Genomic DNA, 19,925 nt, shown 5'->3' on the forward strand with positions numbered 1-19,925 from the left:
CATGCACACTAAATGGGAGTCCCTGGACCACATCAGCTAGCCCACAAGCCCTGGCAGCATTCCTAGACAGCAGCTACAGGGGCTGGTCCACCCACCATGTCCACCCGACAAAAGCTCCAAGAGTGCTGTAGGAAGCCAGCGGTGATGTCCAGCTCTCAGGTTTGCTCTCAAGAGCACCAGCCTCCCTTTGTGGTCTTCTGGATCCCCTGCACAGGTCCTGCCTCTTCCACAGCCTGCACCCTCCATGCAGCAGTGCCATGGGCTTGCCCACAGCGGGCTCCTGGCTGAGGTTGGCTGGAAGCACCCTGGGTTGGCTCTTCTCCCTCTTCTCAGCAGGCTCAGGACACAGCGACCTGCAGGTGGGTGGTGGTGGCCAGCGTGGCTTCAGTGCAGGTGGGAGCCCAGTGTCAGGTCAAGGATATGGCTCTACAAAGTGACCCAGGGAAAGGGGTTGCTGGACACCTTCAGGCAATATCCACCTCCACTGTGGCACCGTGAGCCTGCCCCACCCATGACTCTGGCTGCTGGAGGTCCCTACAGGCTGAGCGAGAGGCACTCGCTGGTTATTTCAGCACCATCTTTAGCAGTTCCTTCAGCATGGCTAGTTCCTATTTCTTATCCCTTCATCCCCTGCATTCCCAGAAGAGCAGTATTTCTTGTGTCCAGAGCGTCTCCAAACACACTGCAACTGGGGGGGACTGACTTGCTCCCACCGCAAGCCTTCCTTGCCTTTTAAAAGATCTCCCATCCATATTTCCTCCAGCAAGGTGTGGCTCTCCAAGGTATTCCTCCACTAAGACACGTAGATGCCACTGAAATCCATCCCCAGCTCCCCATGGGTCTCACCAATCCTTGCCTCGCTCAGGGTAGCCTTGGCGATGTCCCCATCCACGGGAAGAAGAGGCACCAGGGCTCAACAGGAGGCTGTCCCACATGGTTCTTCCGTAGCTTTTTGTTGATTTGTTCCAAAATGCCTCTTCTAACAGATATCCTGAGAGAGCCTAGAAATTGCAGTGCCACTGAAAAATCAAAGATATATGAGCACAGAAATAACGGTGAACATATTTGGACATCTTGACTCCACAAACTAAGTAGTTACAACACTATCCAGAGCAGATATTTTTGCCACGTGACGGATGAAGGGTAAAGACGCAGAAGAAAGTTTGGAAAATATAAAAGATCTGTTCAAGCAACAGAAGAGCAGTTGCTGGAAGAGCCCATACTATCTTGCCTTCTGCACATAGTTCCCAGCCTTTTTTACACGGACCACCCACTGCTCCTCTCTCCCCTCTCAAATCGCACCCGCATCCCCAATGCACTCACTGTATCTGCTGAGGGGGTGGCTGTGATGTGAGGTGATGGGTCGTTTTCACTCCACACCTCTTTCCCTTGCCCTCCCAGATGGCATCAGGGCAAAGCCAGGGGCGAAGGAAGAGACTTAGATTGCAACAGATTTTACTACTTACCTCTTGTCCTCCAGCCTTTACCAGTAACCTCCTGGATTTCCTGACGTCCAGCCACTAGTCTCCTGGAAATCATCAGCCACATACAGAACAGCTTTTATACCTCCTTTTGATGCTATCAAATCCTACCTTTCTCCATGATGGATTTCCAGTCACCTCCTGGTGTGTGCCCATCTTGTGGCTGCTCCTTCAGCAGCTTTGCCTCCTGTGGCCAAGATCCACTGCTCCAGCCCGCTACAGAGCAGCTCTGGGGAGAAGAAACTCTTCCAACATATGGCTTAACTTGGGTGTACCTGATGACAGAAGCACAGCAGATTGGTGATGTGTCCTCTAGGCCACCTGGGCTTGAAGGCTCAGACCTTGATCTCCAAAGGACCCAACAAGCCTCCAAGATGCTCCTTTCTGAGGAGTACATCCCACCAAGGGAAGCCTTGGATGGAAAAGGCAAAGTATTCTGGGTGGCCTCCAGCTGCAAAATGCCTTCCTTTTGGAGTCCAAGAGGGACAAACTCCTTGGTGCAACCGACTTCTTCCCCTGAATGTCTATCAGACAACTGCTTTTCCAAATTTTGTGTTAGAAAATGCACACTTATTCACACGGCGCGTCCTCTCTCTCACTAGATACATGCGCATCTTCTACAAGTTCTAGTCAGATCCACACCTCACTGCCTGGGTGCATGGTTTTGTGTAAAAAGAGAGCTCCTCCCTCGCCCAAATGCATGTATCTGACTAAGCTGAGACTGAGCAGTGAGGGCCAGTTCTTACTAACGATGGAAATTCTTGTTGTCTTTCAAGGTAAGAGGTCAATCCTCTGGCTCATGCAGGCAGGAGCAGCTTTACCAGAAAGGACAGAGCTAAGCCAGTGCCTCTCAGACTTTGTCCTTGTTATCCAGAAAGCATCAAGCCTTCTATGGTGTACACCTTCCTGAAACGAGCTGAATTATTATTACACATCACAAGTTCGTTGTATTGCAACACTATGGATCCCGGCTGTTGTGTTTTCAGAAAGAGGATGCTGCTAAAAATTACATGGATGATGAAGAAATACAAATTTACACACCCTCTGACCAACCACGGGTCATTGGTGATGCATAAACACATCTGAACCCCAGGGAAAGAACAGGGCTTGGCCCCGTGCTAAGTAAAATTGAAGGTAAAATAATACTGCTTATTCCTCCACCTCCCTTATTACTGCAGACCGCGCTGTGGTTTGTGGTTGAGACGAGGCTGGACTGGAGTGTTGGTTGTGTCCTAAGGAAAGGACGTTTGTTGTCATTGAGCTGGGATAAAGTTAGAGCTGGCACGAGTGTCTGGGAGAGGGCTGTGCTTGATCACGATGCTGGCTGCTCCCCACGGCAGAGCTCATCCTGGAGCCAACGCAGCCGAACGGAGGCTGGAGCCGATCTCTGGTGGGGTGTGCGTGTGGGGAAAACATTAACTGGGGAGAGGGAAAGCTACGATCAAGGCCCCATACCAACGCAGGCATCTCGCCCAACTCTTTGGAGTGGTTATTTCTGTAGAGGTGCTCCTAGCCAGCAGTGGAGGCCTTTGGAGCTAATGCTGCGGTTCCCAGGGGCCACCAGGCTGGTGGTTGTGTAATGAGGACCCAGCTCACCTTGAGATATTAAGAAGAAAAAGCACTGAAAATGGAAGGAAAAAAAAAAAAAGAAATAAATCAAACCTCGAGGTGGGATGGGCTGAGGACAGAAGGCAATATACACCCACCAGGACTATGGGCTTGTCTATAGAGTTGGCTTGTTTCCCTCTAGAAATGGGAATTTCTAGTTTGTGGCTCGGAGAAGGCTGGAGCCTGCCCACAACAAGGATGTCAGCGTGGTCAACCATGAAAGCTGGGCTCAAGTTCTTGTCCTGTCCTGGCCCCACAGGTCACGTCACAGCAGGTGAAGGCAAGAAGAGCAGCCTGATGGGAACCAATTTTCCCAGACCAACTTCCCTGCTCCTCTGTCGATAGCCCAGGGTGGGATAGGAGACTGAGACTGGCACTGAATTGGCAACGGTGCCCATCTCAAGAGATGGGAGATGATGATGCTGGGTGGTGAATGGATGGAGAGCAGCCCTGCAGAGAAGGACCTGGGAATACTGGTGGGTGACAAATTGGACATGAGCTGGCAGTGTGCAATTGCAGCCCAGAAAGCCAACCGTGTCCTGGGCTGCATCCCCAGAAGCGTGGCCAGCAGGTCAAGGGAGGGGATTCTCCCCTCTGGTGAGTCCCCAGCTGCAGTATTGTTCCAGCTCTGGGGTCCCCAGTACAAGAAAGACATGGAGCTGTTGGAGCAGGTCCAGAGGAGGGCCACAAAAACGGTCCGAAGGCCGAAGCATTTCTGCTGTGGAGAGAGGCTGAGTGAGTTGGGGTTGTTCAGCCTGGAGAAGAGAAGGCTCCAGGGAGACCTTATTGTGGCCTTTCAATATATAAAAGGGGCTTATAGGAAAGATGGAAACAGACCTTTTACCAGGGCCTGTAGTGTCAGGAGAAGGGGCAATGTATTTAAACTGAAAGAGGGGAGATTTAGGCTGGACATAAGGAAGAAATTCTTTGCTGTGAGGGTGGTGAGACCCTGGCCCACGTTGCCCAGAGAAGCTGTGGCTGCCCCCTCCCTGGCAGTGTTCAAGGCCAGGTTGGATGGGGCTTGGAGCAACCTGGTCTAGTGGAAGGTGTCCCTGCCCGTGGCAGGGGGGTTGGAACTAGATGGGCTTTAAGGTCCCTTCCAACCCAAACCATTCTGTGAGTCAATGTTCAGGTACCCAGGAGGGGCAGGGAGAAGTCAAGGGGCTTCTGCAGGGCTGGCTTACCTGGTCAGTGTAAGCATCTGCGGGAAATCCCAACCCTCCTGCCCAATGCTGGGTCTCTTCTGGAAGAGGGGTCATTCATCTCCTGGAGCCTGGGTCTGCATGGCGCTTGCAGCAGCTGTAAGGAGCGCCAACTCTGCGAGCGTGTCCGTGGCTGACGGCGAACTGGGACCAGCTCGGCATTCCCCATGGCTCCCAAGGCCTGACAGATACCTGGAGAGCTGTGGCAGTCTTTTCAGAAACATGCTTTCAGCCCCTGTTTGGACCTACGGGTCAATTTTGAGGCTGTGCTCCAACTCCAGATCATTGTGGTGAGTTTATTTTTCAGGAAATGCCACAAACCAGTTTCCCCTCTTGTTAGGAGAAGTATTTGGTGTCAGGTTTGGACTGTGTTGCAATATGCTGTTTTCTACCTGGGATGAGCTGAACTGGCCACTGGAGAGTGGGAGCTGGTGTTGCTTGAGCCAATATTTGCTTCTAAAAGTATTGCTTTTAAGTATTGCTTCATTTCTAAACCGCACGCAGCAAACAAAGGTCTCTCTGTCAATTTGAAGCAGCTCTTCCTGGCTCAGAGCACTAAGCCCAGCTGCAGAATGTAGCCTCTTGTCTGGAGCTGTTTACCATAGAATCAATCAATCAGGTTGGAAGAGACCTCTGGGATCATCGAGTCCAACCATCTCATGCCACTACAGGTTTGCACTTTTAGGTTGGAAATGAATGTCAGCTCAACAGCCACCCGGTTGAGCTGACAACCGGCAGTTGGACCCTTCCTGCCTTGCACCACAGCTCTGCAGCACAGTGCCGCTGCCCCGCATCCTCGCCGTGCACGTCCCCCCCTCCAGCAAACACCAACTGGTCCAGCATCGATGAGGAAACAGGTTTTCTTCACCTCCTCTCTCAAGCAAGCCACCACTAACTCCCCGGCCCCCTTGCTGAAGTCAGCAGTGGTTTCTTGGACCTTGGAGTCCTGGTGGACAATAAGTTATCCATGGGACTGCAAGGTGCCCTTGTGGCCAAGAAGGCCAGTGGGATCCTGGGGTGCACTAAGAAGAGTGTGTCCAGCAGATCAAGTGAGGTCCTCCTCCCCCTCTACTCTACCCTGGTGAGACCTCACCTGGAGTATTGCGTTCAGTTCTGGGCTCCCCAGTTCAAGAGGGACAGAGATCTACTGGAGAGAGTCCAACAGAGGGCTACGAGGATGATGAAGGGACTGGAACACCTGCCTTAGGAGGAAAGGTTGAGAGACCTGGGGCTTTTTAGTCAGGAGAGGAGAAGACTGAGAGGGGATCTGATTAATGTATATAAATAGACGAGGGCTGGGTGTCAAGAGGAAAGGGGCAACCTCTTGTCACTTGTGCCCTGCGATAGGACAAGGGGCAATGGATGCAAGCTGGAGCACAGGAAGTTCAACCTCAACGTGAGGAAGAACTTCTTTCCTGTAAGGGTTACAGAGTGCTGGAACAGGCTCCCCAGAGAGGTTGTGGAGTCTCCTTCTCTGGAGACTTCCAAGACCCATCTGGATGCGTTCCTGTGTAACCTGCCCTAGAGTGGTCCTGCTCTGGCAGGGGGTTGGCCTCGATGATCTCCAGAGGTCCCTTCCGACCCCTGACATTCTATGATTCTATGATTCTGCTCTGCCAGCCAGCGGTCCGTGCGAAACTCACCCTCTCGGATGTGCAATTAGTGCCATTCCTCCTAATGAAGGATTCCAGTTTGCTTAATTAACCCAAAGGTTAACGGGATTACCAGCAACTCTGTGTAACTTTGGGAGCTGTGATATTCTTGAAGGGCTTTTGGAAGGGAAGGCAGAAAAACGCCGTGGGTTAATCATTCCTGCTTGTGAGTAGAGCAGCTGGAGCCTGATAACATTAACCCCCGCTTCTCATGTATCTTCCAAAGATCTGTGGGAACAAACTAGTAAACACTGATAGCCAGGAAAGAAAAGGCACGAGTGCCAGCTGCCCTGCATGGCCACGGCACCCTCGGCTCCTCTCCCACAGGACCCCCACGTCCTGCGCCAGGGCATGCACGAGGGAGTTGCACAACTCTTCTGTCCACAAAATGGTTGTGTCCAGCTCCATGGGACATGCCAGACAGTTTCCACAGGGCCATGTACCCACAACGAGATGCTGGACCATCCCAGAGGATGTGGCTGGGTGAGAACAGGAGAAAGGGTGGCTTATTTCCAGGGGAGGAGGGAGCTGTGGCTCACATGAGGCCCTGTGCACACATCCAGGGACGAGGGAGTAGGGTTGTGAGCAGGGACATTCCCCTGCGGTCACAGAGCCCAGGTCACCAGGATGGGGACAGAGGCAAAACAGTGATGGAGCTGGTCAAGAAGACCCCATGGTGAGAGGGAGAAAGAGTGGAGAAGCATGAGGCGCACCTGGAGGTGAGCCACAGCCACCCCACCACTACAAGGGGACACCCAGCTGGGTCCTACATCTTTGGCTGCCAAAGGAGCAGGGGGACATCACTGGAAGCTCCTGGCAGATGCAGCCAGCCTTGCTCAGGGAGCAGCCCTGTGCATGCTGCAGTGGGATGCTGGTGATTTGGGTGGACCAAGAGTGACTTTGCAGGAGCTGGGGGCACAGAGCTGCCAGTGGAACCAAGGGTGACTTTGCAGGAGCTGTGGGCACAGAGCTGCTGGTGGGACCAAGAGTGACTTTACAGGAGCTGGGCACAGAGCTGCTGGTGGGACCAAGAGTGACTTTGCAGGAGCTGGGAGCACAAAGCTGTTGGTGGGAGCAGGCAACAGAGGCCAGCAGCCAGAAGGACACAAAAGGAGAAAGCAAGGGGAGACACCAAGAAGGGAAGACGTGAACCAGCTTTGCAGAGCAGCACCAGCAGCATGAGCCCTGTGACGGGCAGTGCTGTCCGGCTGCTGGGGCCAGCCCAAGGAGCAGGGACTGAACCTCTTATCATCCTCTGCAGCCCATGGGCAGCCCGGCTGGGCTGGCACAGCCACCCACCGCTGCGTCCAAGCATTGTGCTCAGCTGTTGGATAGCTGCTCTGGCCAGAAATGAGGTTTGGGCATTAAATGAACGGGAAAAGGGTCAGCTCACCAGTGGGTCAAGCTGAACTCTACCACTTGCTGTTCAACCCCTTTCCAGTTAGTTAAGTTGTGGTAATCATTAATACCAAGCCCCTGTCCGTACGTGGAGCCTCACAATAGCTAATTTTTAAACTGTCACCGCAACTACACGCTGTTACAGGTGTCCTGGTTGAAGCCACCTTCCAGTTTAAACACTCCTTTGGCCAATACGTGTCCTCGCTGATTAATAGTGGTTGTTTAGAAACCACAAAAAAAAATCTGTTGGCCAGCATTCCCTTCCACTTCATAATTTTAAAGCAGCATTAAATTAATGGAAATAAGGCTTCAGAATACCAGCAAGGCTTAGTCTCTATTGGAGACCCTTTGAACTCTAGTTAAATTAATTTTCCTTCTGCTCTTGCGATTTTCAAACTCAGATCTGGCAGTTCAGCAGTCACGAGCCGTGCAAACATCTCACCCTTTGGAGGTCAATAGCTAAGTACGACACCAACGAGTAAATACTGTACCTGGGAGGGCATCTTTTTCCTGCCAGCGTTGGTGACCACAACACCATCAATGAAAGACCTCCCCTGCCCGCAGAATCTCTACAGAGCCCACGGGCAGGCTTGATCTTTCAATCCCTGCAGGTGTTGGTGACCACCATCCCATCAGTGAAAGACCTCCCCTGCCCGCAGGATCTCTGAGGAGCCCACGGGCAGGCTTGACCTTTCAGTTCCCCCTCTCTCTCCCAAGCAGCAGAGGAATTTGTTTCCTGGTCATTGGTCAAGATGTTCTCATCAAGATAAAATCCGAGGGGAACGGCTCCTCCCATCCTCATCGCTCCACTCCCTGGTCGCCCGGGGCTGGCACAGCCCTGGAGGCACTGCTGGACCCTGGCTCTCAAACCACCCTGTCCTTTCCAGTAATCACTGTTTTGCAATGTGGAGAATAATAAAAGTCTTGGGACTATTAAGAGCTCTGGGAGGAGCAGAGAGTGGGGAGCGAGAGGCCAAGCTGAGCAGATTTCAAACCCCCTCCTGAGGGCTTTCAGCCTCCTGTGGCATTTTAATCCTCTCGGCATTTCCAACTGTAAGGATAAATGAGCAGAAACCCTGAGTGGAGGTGTGGGGGCTTCAGGGCACACGTCTGGCTGGGGCTGGTCCTGGGTGGGGTGGTCAGCAGAACGCAGCAGCCCTCTCCCAGAACCCCTGCAGCATCATCCATCGGCCCCTTGCCCACACGCTCTGCACAAGGGGGTGCCTCGGAGCTGGGGAAAGTGGTGGCAAAGCCCAGCTGAAGCCTGACGTGGCCCTAACAGCTCCTGAAAACTGTTGCAAGAATAAGGAAGGAGCCAGAAAAATTTCTTGCTTCAGCTGCTTTTGCTAAAAGTTGCATAAGGTGGGGGAATGCACCCCTCTGATCGCCACCACCCTTCTCTCCCATCATCTGCGTCTGCCAGTGGCATCCACCGCAGGCCCAAAGCCCTGCCACTCTTCTGCCATGCAAAACCTGGACGGACACCACAGCCAGAGTGCACCACGACCACATACCGAGGGCAGAAAGAGAGCAAGCCTTGGAGAAACACTGGTCAGCTGTGCAGTGCTGCAAGAGACATCCTTTACCTGAAAGGAGGTTGTAGCAGGGTGGGGGTCGGCCTCTTCTCCCAGGCAACCAGCGATAGGACAAGAGGACACAGCCTCAAGCTTGGCCAGGGGAGGTTCAGGTTGGACATTAGGAAGAATTTCTTCTCAGAAAGGGTCATTAGCCATTGGAAGGGGCTGCCCAGGGAGGTGGTGGAGTCACCATCTCTGGAGGGGTTTAAGAAAAGACTGGACGTGGCACTTAGTGCCCTGGTCTAGTTGACATGGTGGTGTCAGGGCAATGGTTGGACTCGATGATCCCAGAGGGCTCTTCCAGCCTGGCTGATTCTGTGATTCTGTGAAAAGGCATCACCATCTCTTCCAGCCCAATCCTCCCTCATTTTCAGCTTCACGGGGGACCTCCAGTGACAAGCTTCCAGGAGCATCAGTCCCTGCCCAAGCAATGCTGGAAGAGCACTGGTCCCCATCTCCACCACAGCTCTGCCCCTGCCTCGCCATGGCCCTGTTGGTCCAGACCCCAACCCATGGACAGACTTCCCATTCAGACCTTGGACTTGCCTGGTGCTCCCTGGGCTGTGTCCAGTCCTGCTACCATCCCCAGACCTGATCCCAGCCTCAGACATGCCTCATCACCACCAGCTTCCCAGAGGATGTGGACTCTGGGCTGACCCCAGCTGCTATCCCCGGGCCCATCCTGCTCACCTTGCATGGAGGCAGCTATGGACCAGTCCCCTGCCCACCCAGCTGTACCATCATGCTGGGGTCCCCATCCCTTTGGGAGTAGTCAGCCCTTGCAGTACCCTGGCACACAGGAGAGAACACAAAGCTATCTCCTGGTTAGACCAAGGAGTGGAAAACAAGACCCCAACTCTCTTGTAGGGCTTTGATCCCATACTTCAATCCATTTGCAGCCCACTTTATCCTGGGCAATTATTTTTTCTGTGCAGCAGTAAAGGTTTTCCCATCGAACCAAATGTTTCCACTGAGTGCTGGCTCTCGAAGGCGTCCTGCAGCCCTGAGCTGACATCAACACTGTCTTCTGTAAACATGCCACGGAGAAATAACATGAACTAACAGCAGGAAAGGCTTTCTGGAGATCCTGTTACAAACAAGACATTTGTTCCTCTCGCACATTCCCCTTGAGGTGGGAAAGCCCCGTGAAAAGACCACACTGGCCTTTAGTCAAGGACATCAGCCTTGTGTAATGACAGCAGTTCAGGGAAGCTGGAACTACCAACCCGTGTCTCTCTTCTTATCTACCAGGAGGGAGGCTAGCACGGATTTTAAGAGCACAGCGGCAAACAGCTTCTCAGAGGAGCATTTTGCACCAGAAGAGCAATCAGCTTTTTCCTCATTAGCATAATATTTCTATTAACACTTGCAGGCTCTGTCTATGACAGAGGACTTAACAAATTGGAGAAGTCAGAAGGGACCATCTTGCTCTGCTTTAGCCCTCTCAAAGTTAAGTCTGGGCTGCCTCTACCATCCCAGGGGTAGACTTCTTCAGAGGTCAATGCACCCCACCATAGCAGAGGTAGCACAAAGCATCCTGTGGACGTGGTAGAGGACACAGGTGGTGGCTCAGACAGGGGACCCACTTGCCTGGTGATTAGGGGAAATTATTCCCACCTTCAGCAATCAAAGCTGAATTAAAGGATTATAACTGGTTGCAAGTCAAGCTGCCCTGACTTTAAGGAGAGCCAGAGGCACATGGAGCAGTTCAGGGTTAAATCTACTGTACTCACAAATGCCAGAGTACAGGTTGCTCACTTATCCAGCAGCCACGGTGTGATTTCTTCTGGTCACAGGTGACCGCTTAAAAATAAAGGAGGTGGGGGCGGAAAGGTAGGGAAGGGAAACACAGAGGATGTGGCATGGCCAGACTACCCATGGCAGGGACATTCCACCCAGCTGGGGCACCTTGATGGAGAGCTCGGGGCTGTGGCCAGCTCCTGTCCCAGCTCATGCACTGCTAGCCCACAGGGTCTTGGCTTGAGGGGACAAGCCAGGGAGCGGTATCCCAACCCAAACTTTGGACACAGTCATCTCCTGAAGGTTTTCAGCAGGGTGCTGAGTCTGCTAAACTCACTTTCCTGCATCTGCGGTCTTCAGCAGCAGGGTGCTGAGCTAAGCAAACTCCAACATCTTGGGCACAAGACACAGCCCTCCTCTCCGGGAATGGCAGCTCTTTCTGCTCCTACAGCTTGACCTGGGATGGCTTTTTGAGCTCTAACACAGGGCAAGATGGGTCACCAGTTTGAGGAAAGATCCCACTTTTCTTTTTTTTTTTCTTTAACTCAGCCCTTACCCAGTTCACAGTTGTCAAACTCTCATGTTCATGGATTCCTTACTCAGAGACATCGGTGGTGAAAGGGAAAAGCAGAGGACATCTATAAGATCATGATCTGTAAGGTTAAGGAGCAATGTAAAGATGGAGAAAGGCCTTACACACTATCTCCTGGTGCTGGTCTGTTCAGAGGAAAATAATGCTTCCAGACTGGCTGAGGAACATCTAGAAAGAGGCACATTCTGCACCAACAGAAGGACAAAGGCCCAAAGGTCTCTGAATGCTAATATCCATTCTCCGGGGCACAGGGGCTGTTGTGGAGGGGCATCGTGCCAACCCCTCCCTAGACCCACCACTCATGGGAGCACACAGACCACCCTCCAGAGATGGTCTTCAGACTCTCCAAGGCTGGTGGAAACCACTGCAGTTACACAGACACCAGCAGAGCTCTTCCATTCCTTGTGATTTGACCTCATGTCTGTAATTTGTCCTAGCCCACTTTAAGCCATACGTAGGTCCATGGCTTCCCCCTTTTCTCCTTTCAGTGCCAAACAGCCTGAAGTGCTCTAGTCTCTCTCCATCCTGGGTCTCCGTTCCTCATCTCTGAACTTCTTCCCAACCTGGACCTGCATTCTCCTTACTCAGAAATTACCTTTTTGAAGATGGGGTCAACAGATGTGAAGAGGGGACAGCTCCTCCTGGGATGTGGTGTCCCACTAGACTGTTTGCAGCAGTTCCTATTCCATTCTTCCCTGCTTCCCAGCTGGTTGAACTGCTGACCCTCACTGGGCGAGCGTCTCCCTTGGGCTACCTTCAACATAGATCTTCTCTCTGACAGGGGAAAGATGTCTAGAGCCTACTCTGCTGCACAACCAGCACCAATAGTGGTAATATGTACCCCTATGCCTGCACGCTTCTTGCTTTGATCAATGTTGCGTGGCATCTGCTTTTCCCTCAGCCTTGTTTCGCAGAGAATTAGTTGTTTTCCTAAATATCAGCTCTCGCGTCCTTACAGCATCCCAGGGAGAGGCGCAAAAGAATGCGTCCACCCTACCCAGCTTTGTGTCTGGTGGGACAGGAGCCCCTTCAAGGTGTCCTGCCAGCTGCCCTGGGTCAGTGTATTGCAGAAGATACGAAGGATAAGCGTGAGAAAGAACCATGGAGCAGCAAAGATAGAAATAAATGGCCCAAAGGAAGGTCATTCCCTTGGCCCACGGCAGACAGAGGGACCCAAAGCCAAGGCAGCGGAGGCGCGGAGGGCACGGGCTGTAATACGTGATCCCCAGAACGAAGTTCAGCCGAACTGTAGCCTAATGAATCCCCTCTGTGCAAACAGTGGCTGCTTGCTCAGCAAACACACCTACCCCAGCCCCGGCTGCCGCAGCCTCGGGCAGGGTTTTTGGAAGAGGGGATGTTTTAACACCTGCAAAGAACTGGTATTTGGACCACTTATGCAACTGTTGCGTGTCGGGGGAGGGGGGGGTGTAACCTTCACATGCAGCCACGGTGCACCCCATTCCCCTCATTGAACCACCACCATCAGTCTTCAGAGGTGCAACCAGGAGTGCCCTTGTTCTGCTGGATGCAGGAGAGTCCACCAGTGGGACTTGGTACAAACACCCATGTCCAAACCCACAGCACATGAGGGACTGCATCCCCCACCGTCGTCAGCTCCTTGGCTTTCTGTAGGACTGTGTTTAGCAATTGTGCACTTGGTCCCTCTGGGCCAAAAGTGCCCTCAGGCCCCATGGGAAGAGAGAGAGCTCTCCAGGCCCAGAAGCAAGATGAGAAAGGACATCAGAGACATCAGGGCAGGAGGAAGGAATTAAGGCAGCCATGGAGGTGGTGCAGGGGCAGAATGCCTGTGCTCAAGTGTGCAGGAAGGAAACGAGCTGATTGTGCTCCTCTTCCTCACCACATCCCAGGAGCTGCTGCATCCACCTCAATCTTCTCTTCTCCTCCTGCCCCACAGGTTTACACAGAGCACCCGCTCTGGCTCTTGAGACCACAGCATGGTGCTCTCAGTCCCCAGACCCTGTCATGTTTCTGATGAGTCACAGCTCTCCTCACACATAGACTCTGGACCCGAATCTGTCCCTTTGAACCTCCGACCCGCTGCTGCCAACAAGAAATGGCAAGGGCAGCCTTGGCCCGGCCTGTAGCGCTGTTTGCACAGCCCTTGCTCAAACACAACGGCCGGGGCTGGCTCTGCGTGGGGCACAGCTCCCCACCAGCACCACCACAACCTCCCCCCACCCTGACCTGCTGCCTTAGCAGGATCACAATGCCCCATTGTGCGCCTCCAACTCTGCTTCGGTGCCTGCAGGAGCTTGCAGGCAGGTGCCCGCGGTTCATCTGCGGAGGGTGAAAGTTCACGCTCCTTCCATGACTCACCCATGGTGTCTCAGAGGGCACTGACATCCAAATTAGGTTAATTATTGTGGTTGTATACAGTAATCAAGCATAAACCTCAGACAGTGTTGTACGGTGGGGCTTTGTTGGTCTTGGAGAAGACAACAGCGACTTGGCCCATGTTCAAGCCCTGGATACCTTCTGCGCCAACACTGTCCTGAAGGCGAGAAGTGATGGGGATGTGGTTTATCTATCTACAGCCTCACAGAATCAATCACAGAATCACAGAATCAACCAGGTTGGAAGAGCCCTCTGGGATCATCGAGTCCAACCGTTGCCCTGACACCACCATGGCAACTAGACCACGGCACTAAGTGCCATGGCCAGTCTTTTCTTAAACCCCTCCAGAGATGGTGACTCCACCACCTGCCTGGGCAGCCCCTTTCAACGTCTAATGACCCTTTCTGAGAAGAAATTCTTCCTAATGTCCAACCTGAACCTCCCCTGGCCAAGCTTGAGGCTGTGTCCTCTTGTCCTATCACTAGTTGCCCGGTAGAAGAGGCCAACTCCCACTTCACTACAACCTCCCTCGATGCCAGCTGAGCTGTGGCAGAACCAAGCAGAGAGCTTGGGAGCCCCAGCAGGAGCCTGACCTACAGGAGCCTGACCTACAGCTGCTGCTCTAAGCAAACGCTCCCCATTTACACCGTGAGCCAGGAACCCCCCCAAAGCAGCACCATTGCATGCAAAAGCAGCAAAAATAAATAAATGAATAAATAAATATACAGATCCATCAGCAGGCACTGGGTCTCCAAAGGGAGCAACTCCCCTTGTAGGAAAGCTTCAAGCCCACAGTCTTCCTGGCCAAAGGGAGGAGCAGCAGGCCCCTACCTTTTGTGTACCTTATGCGTGCGATGTAGTAGGTTGTAGGAACAGAACATCAGCTTTTCATTCATAGTCAAAGATATCACACACTCGCTTGTGGAAGCTCCAGGGACCAGACCAAGAAGCTGGTGGGACCAGCACAACTCAGACCTGAATGCCTTTCTGGGGGGGTTGACTTCAAAAGTCCTTCCTTCTTGGGGTGAAGAGGTCGGTGGCAAAGGAGCCAGACCAGAACAGACCAGCACGTACTGGTGGAAAAGCAAAGGGACAAAGTGAGGCTTCCTGTGAACTTCTCCAGCTCCTTTGCAGGCTTCCAAGGCCTCCAAATTATTTTTCTTGCCCTGAAAGCATTTTGGACGCGCCAATAGATTCCTCCATGGCAACAGGGGACAGAAAATGCAAATCTCAGGGGCTTTTTTCCTACAAAAAGTAGCTCTGAACAGGAAATACTTTATGGTGCCTGTTCTCTGGGCAGCTACCTGAGATTTCCACGCTGCTTTGATGACCCCTGCAGGGACAAGCAGTAAAAAGTCCTGAGTTTTTAATCCCTTCCTCACCTAGAAGAGCTGTGGTGTGGACACGGGCACTGCAGTCTTTGTAGAGGACAGCTGTCAAGGCTGGCTCGTCTCTCCTCCCTGGGGGAAGCAAAGATTTAACACTCGCAGGAAGCCCCCAGAGTTTGAGGTCCTTGTGCAGGGAAGGATGACTGCTCTCAGTAGCATCCAGCTGGGGTTGGACATGAACGGAGGAATCAGATACAGCATCTGCTGCATGGAAATTGCTGCAGAAGAGCCAAAATATGAGTGCATGCACATTGCTGACAGCACGGAGTGGTGCTGTCCATGTCCAAGGACATCTCCTGATGTTTTCCATCTTTCCCTTGCCTTTGACACACAAAGGTCCTCCATCCCGCCCAAAACTCCCAGATCTCTGGGTAGTTGTTTTCAAGCTCATCCTTCTACATAGCCACTGCTTTTTCCCTTTCCCTGGTGGGCACTCTTTCTTCTCCAAGTCCTCCGAGGACACTAGCGCTAGACCTCTTGTTTTTCTCCTTGCTGATGGGACTCCATGGCCAAATTCCCAACAGATCTAACACCACCTCACACAAGGACTAACGCTCTCGGTACATGAGGAGGAGGCAGCTCTGCTGTCATGATCTGCAGGAAAATACAACTGCAAACCCATGACTTCAGCATCCTTCCTCTTACTGAGCTGAGGCTTGCTTGTGCGCAGCTGGGACTTGGAGAGAGCAGAGCAAACTCTCACATCCCACCTCCCAGATATGAAGAGAAGATGGAAAGCTCTGATTTAGCTGTGGGCACCTCCTCCAACACTAGCTGACCACGACCCACACAGTAATTACATTTCATCATGACTGCAAGTATCCCCGATATAAACTGAAACGATGTTTTAAGAGATCTCGGACAAAAGGCTGTTAAATGAACCCTGCTGTGATGCCTTCCTTGCAGGGTGCTTATGGGAACACTCTGCAGTATCTCTCCATGCACCCTCCACCACGGCCAATGTTTTCCTTCTTCTGATCTTGTTGTCAGAGGCAGAAGGCAAGACACTGGTTGGGGTATGACCCTGCAAAGACATCTCAGTCAGCAGGGCAGGTACAGAAGGGATACTCCCCTTAGAGACCCAGCAGAGCAGCCTATCTTGGCCATCATCTTCAGATGATGACCCTCAGCTTCCCTCCATAACCCAGGGAATACCCCTTGGTGAGAGGTGAGGCCAGGGTAACTCACACATCTCCACCTTTGGGGCAACTGTTTAGTACTCACATGTCAATGCTGGAGCTTTCCTAGAAACCATAAAACCTCTCCTAGCTTTCACTCCATTTTGTTTTGTTTTTTTTTTTTCTCCAGGTGAGGCATCGACATTTGTCTGGGCGCCCTGTCATGCTTGCCATGAATAGGAGGTGGCATCAGACCATGAGGTCCCCACCCTGTTTGCCTGCTCATTTGTTTCAAAAGGCGTTTGCTCTGTAAACGCCTGCTCCACCTGGTTTCCCTCGGTCAACACGGCTTTTCTAGCCAGGCTTCATCTCAAAACCATTTCCACTATTTTGTTGCAGAGCCAGGGCCAGACCCAGCACTTACCCACTCCTCCAGGTCAGATGCAGCTGCACAGGACTCCCACTGGCTGTGGAGAGTCCTAAAGGCACCTTTGGCCATCCCCAGGTCAAACACAGTTTCCCGAGATCCAGCAGCCTCCTTGCCCACTCTGCTCAGTACTGGTGAGGCCACATCTGCAGTGCTGGGTCCAGCTCTGGGCTCCCCAGTATAAGAGCGAGATGCACTTACTGGAGCCAGTCCAGTGCAAGGCCATGAAGGCGATGAAGGGTCTGAAGCATCCTTCATACGAGGAGAGGCTGAGAGAGCTGGGGCTCTTCAGCCCAGAGGAGAGTAGTCTCAGGGGGGACCTTATAGATGTATATAAACACCTGATGGGAGGGAATGAAGAGAAGAGAGCCAGGCTCTTCTCAGTGGTGCCCAGGGACAGGACAAGAGGCAATGGGAGCAAACTAAAACACATGCAATTCACCCACGGGAGCTGCCTCTCTCCATCTCTGCTGAGCGCCTATGGCACCTCGCGGTTGGGATGCCCACTTTCGTTTCTGCTTCCAGACACCTACAGATGGACCAGCAAGTCCTCCCAGTACCATGTAACCTGGCATCTTCATTTGGAGAAGACGATACGGACAGCCGTCAGGAATCCTGGATCCTACAAGGCCCTGAGGGATCTGGTCTAATGTCAAAGACACGCTAAAATATACAGGTCTTTCGGGCTTCAGAGGCTTCAAGACAAAGCCCAGCTTTGTGAGGGATCATTCTAATCTCTCGGAGGTCTCTGGCAAGGAAACAAAACCAACCGAAAAGAAATGGCAAAGCCTGTTCCTCAGGTGAGTGGAGATGTATTTGGCTGTTCAAAGGCTTCTGATAAATGTACGGTTAGGGCCAAAGTCCCAGTGCAAGCCAGAAAGTGTACAGCCAGAACCAACGACGCACTTCTCACCTAAACTCAACCACAGTCCAGAGAAGGGCAACGGAGCTGGTGAAGGGTCTGGAGCACAAGTGTGATGAGGAGCGGCTGAGGGACCTGGGGGTGTTTAGTGTGGAGAAAAGGAGGCTGAGGGGAGACCTTCTCGCTCTCTACAACTGCCTGAAAGGAGGGTGTAGCGAGGGGGGTCGGTCTCTTCTCACAGGTTACAAGTGACAGGACGAGAGGAAACAGCCTCAAGTTGTGCCAGGGGAGGTTTAGGTTGGAGATCAGGGAAAATGTCTTCCCCAAAAGGGTTGTCAAGCACTGGAACAGGCTGCCCAGGGCAGTGGGGGAGTCCCCATCCCTGGAGGGATTTAAAAGCCATGTAGATGTGGTGCTGAGGGACATGGGTCAGTGGTGGCCTTGGCAGTGCTGGGGTAACGGTTGGACTCGATGATCTTAAAGGTCCTTTCCAACCAAAACAATTCTATTCTATGACCTACATCCAGCTGTTCTTCAGCCTTCACACCCAAGAGGAGCTCTGCCTGATGCTGGCACAGGCTCTGCCTCATCCCCTCCAGGACAAGGTCCCCGTGCCGACTGGGATCCCATACAGCCCAGCAGCCTCAGCATGTCAGCACCAGTCCTGCGCTCGGCTCTCTCCACGCTTTGCTCCCGATGTCTCAGGTGGATGCATTTGCTCCCGTTGGCCCTGAGCATCCTTTTGGAGGGAGATGGTATCGACGGGCACGTCACCACAGAGTGGGCTGGCTCCAGCGTCCCAGGAAAACAGTTGCAGTTAATAGGAACGAATTAAATGGGCATGCCTCCCTCGCTCTGCAAGGTGTAAAATTAACTATCAGTTTAGGTAGGCGCTAATGGACTGGCGGCTGCCCAGCAGCGGAAGGAGAGGCCCAGCGTGTGATAGATTTCAAAACGACTCGGAAAGCAAACTCGCGCCTTGCCGATAACGCTGCGCGCTGGATTCCCCAGAGAAAGTCATCTAGAAATTATCGTGGGTCGGTTGGTGAATAGGTCTGGCTGGAAACTGGTCTGAAAAGCAAACAGAAAAGCTGCCCAAGGAGCTTGCTGGGGCACAGGGGAAAGCCCGTCCCTCTCTGAAGTTTCTCTCTGTCTGGGGTTTTGCAGGAAGGACTGCAGACCTAGGAGCACCTCTGCTATGGAGACAGGCTGAGAGAGCTGGGGCTGTTCAGCCTGGAGAAGAGAAGGCTCCGGGGAGACCTTCTAGCACCTTCCAGTACCTGGAGGGGCTACAGGAAAGCGGGAGAAGGACTTTTTACAAAGGTGTTGATAGGACGAGGGGGAACAGTTTTAAACTGAAAGAGGGGAGATTGAGATGAGATGTGAGGAAGAAATTCTTTGGTGTGAGGGTGGTGAGACCCTGGCCCAGGTTGCCCAGAGAAGCTGTGGCTGCCCCCTCCCTGGCAGTGTTCAAGGCCAGGTTGGATGGGGCTTGGAGCAACCTGGGCTGGTGGAAGGTGTCCCTGCCCGTGGCAGGGGGTTGGAACTAGATGGGCTTTAAGGTCCCTTCCAACCCAAACCAGTCTGTGATTCTGTGATTCTGTGATTCTATGAAATCAGGATGTCCCAGACCCTGATTTCCCCACTGCGTCTGGGGCTGACTCACTCCTGGGGACGCAAACACAAACCTCTTGTCTTTTCACCCCCCTTGAGGTCCAGCAAGGTCCAGGCTGCCAGGGTACAAATGATGTGGCCAAAATGACCACATGTAGGCAGAAAATGATGAAGGTAAGACCTTGCTTAAGCAAAGCGCACACAAAAAAAAAAAAACACCAAACAAAAAAAAAAGGCAAAGAAATAAAAACGGGGGAAAAAAAATGCCGAAGTAATGTGAGCAGGGACAGCCCTGCCAGCCTTGGCAGTGTGCAGGACTCAGCCTTGCTCCTCTCTCTTGCTGGGATCAGGACAATGAATGGTGGCATTGCTCAAAGGTATGGTTTTATGCACCAGCACAGGTCGTACCAGAGGAGGGCGACCAATCTGGTGGAAGGTCTGGGGGGTCTGACCTACGAGGAACGGCTGAGGGAGCTGGGGGTGTTTAGCCTGGAGAAGAGGAGGCTCAGAGGTGACCTTAGTGCAGTCTACAACTACCTGAAGGGAGGTTGGAGCGCAGTGGGAGTCAGCCTCTTCTCCCAGGCAGCTAGTGATAGGACAAGAGGACACAGCCTCAAGCTTGGCCAGGGGAGGGTCAGGTTGGACATTAGGAAGCATTTCTTCTCAGCAAGGGTCATTAGCCATTGGAAGGGGCTGCCCAGGGAGGTGGTGGAGTCACCATCTCTGGAGGTGTTCAAGAAAAGCCTGGACATGGCACTAAGTGCAATGGTCTAGTTGACATGGTGGTGTCAGGGCAACAGTTGGACTCGATGATCCTAGAGGGCTCTTCCAGCCTCATTGATTCTGTGATTCTGTACTTTTGTGGCTGTAAAAAAGTTCCCCAAGTGCAGTCACAGCTCAGCGGGCTCTTG

At 52.7% G+C, this 19,925-nt stretch overlaps 1 protein-coding gene across 1 annotated transcript in view; it reads right to left on the reverse strand.

Moving 5' to 3' along the window:
• SRPRB (SRP receptor subunit beta) overlaps positions 1–19,925 on the reverse strand; it is a 66,885-nt gene that overhangs the window by 30,790 nt on the left and 16,170 nt on the right. The window lies entirely within an intron of this gene.

This window comes from Nyctibius grandis, chromosome 32, assembly GCF_013368605.1.
Source record: "Nyctibius grandis isolate bNycGra1 chromosome 32, bNycGra1.pri, whole genome shotgun sequence".
NCBI classification, from domain to species: Eukaryota; Metazoa; Chordata; class Aves; order Nyctibiiformes; family Nyctibiidae; genus Nyctibius; species Nyctibius grandis.